The sequence below is a fragment of the Mastomys coucha genome, unplaced genomic scaffold (assembly GCF_008632895.1).
Source record: "Mastomys coucha isolate ucsf_1 unplaced genomic scaffold, UCSF_Mcou_1 pScaffold20, whole genome shotgun sequence".
In the NCBI taxonomy this organism is placed as follows: domain Eukaryota; kingdom Metazoa; phylum Chordata; class Mammalia; order Rodentia; family Muridae; genus Mastomys; species Mastomys coucha.
The window spans coordinates 88,732,586-88,734,352 of NW_022196903.1; the positions used below are offsets into that span (position 1 = coordinate 88,732,586).

A 1,767-nucleotide genomic window follows, 5' to 3' on the forward strand; every position below is an offset into this window, starting at 1 on the left:
TTATACATTGCCTCCTTTTTAACCAACATGCCATGCAGCAACAGATCAGCCCCAGGGGAGAGAGAGAGAGAGACCCGGGCCTTAGGGCCTTAGTAGCAGGCCCACTGCCTCCAGGGGAGAGAGAGAGAGAGAGAGAGAGAGAGAGAGAGAGAGAGACAGACAGAGAGAGAGACAGAGAGACAGAGACAGACAGAGAGAGAGAGAGAGAGAGAGAGAGAGAGAGAGAGAGACTCAGCTAGGCCACAGCAACAGGCCCGCCTACAGAACGACACACCCATATCCCTCCAGCTCTCATGGTACTGGAGTTTGCAGAGATACAGGGCATCCCAGGAGCCAGGCTCTCGTGCTTGCTTTGGTTTTCACAGCAGTACAACCAGTTCTAGTGGACTAGGCCAGACCTGAAACTATAGCAGGGTTAGCTGGAGTCAGGCAGTGACTGGAGCGGGGTAACATCAGTGGTCCTATTTTCAGTGTGTTTCCTAGGTTCATTTCCACGCTGTTTCTAGATACATATTTTCATCATTGAAAAGGCAACACTCGCTCTCCTTTTCCGGCTGCAACCATGGAGGTTGTCGCTCTGCTGGAAACCCTTTATTTAAAAAAAAAGGTTCCTGCCATGCCAAAAACTCTTAAGAAAAAGGTTCCTGCTGTGCCTGAAACCCTTAAGAAAAAGGAAGGAATTTCGCAGAGTTGAAGGTGAAGTGCTTGAGGAAGAAGTTTGCCCTGAAGACACTGCGAAAGGCGAGGAGGAAGCTCATCTATGAGAAGGCCAAGCACTATCACAAGGAGTACAGGCAGATGTACCGGACTGAGATCCGGATGGCCAGGATGGCGAGGAAAGCTGGGAACTTCTATGTGCCCGCAGAACCGAAATTGGTGCTTGTCATCAGAATCCGGGGTATCCATGGAGTAAGCCCAAAGGTCAGCAAGGTACTGCAGCTTCTTTGTCTTCGACAGATCTTCAATGGCACCTTTGTTAAGCTCAACAAGGCTTCAGTTAACATGCTGAGGATTGTGGAACTGTATATTGCATGGGGGTGCCCCAACCCGAAGTCAGTAAATGAGCTCATCTACAAGCGAGGGTATGGTAAAATCAATAAGAAAGCGGATTGCCTTGACAGATAATTCCTTGATTGCTCGATCTTTTGGTAAATTTGGCATCATCTGCATGGAGGATCTAATTCATGAGATCTAGACAGTTGGGAAACACTTTAAGGAAGTAAATAACTTCCTGTGGCCCTTCAAACTATCTTCCCCACGAGGTGGAATGAAGAAAAAGACAACTAACTCACTTTGTAGAAGGTGGAGATGTTGGCCACAGGGAAGACCAGATAAACAGGCTTATTAGACAGATGAGCTAAGGTGTCACCCATGGTATTTTTGTAATCTGGTCAGTTAATAAACAGTCACAGCTTGGCAAAAGAAAGAAGAAAAGAAGAGAAAAGAAAAGAAAAGAAAAGGAAAGAAAAGAAAAGGTAACACTCTCAGAGTCCATGTTTGAGGTGAGTAACTGTCCTCCCCTCCCCCCATATATACTTCCTGTGCTCTGGGTTCTTGATTCCTTACCAGGAACTTTACCAGAAAAAGAAAAGTTCACTTTATCTTTTGGCTATTGTGCTGGTTTGTTTTTGTTAAGTTAACACAAACTAGGGTCATCTAGGAAGAAGGAGCTCCGTCTGAGAAAATGCTGCCAGGATATTGGCTTGAAGGCAAGTCTGTGGGGACATTTTCTGACTGATGTCGGAGAGCCCGGCTCCCGGGGGGCAG

At 46.8% G+C, this 1,767-nt stretch overlaps 1 pseudogene; it reads left to right on the plus strand.

Annotated features, from left to right (window-relative positions):
* Positions 1 to 562: 562 nt before the first annotated feature.
* Positions 563 to 1,361, plus strand: LOC116099969 (annotated as a pseudogene).
* The last annotated feature ends 406 nt before the right edge of the window (positions 1,362 to 1,767 follow it).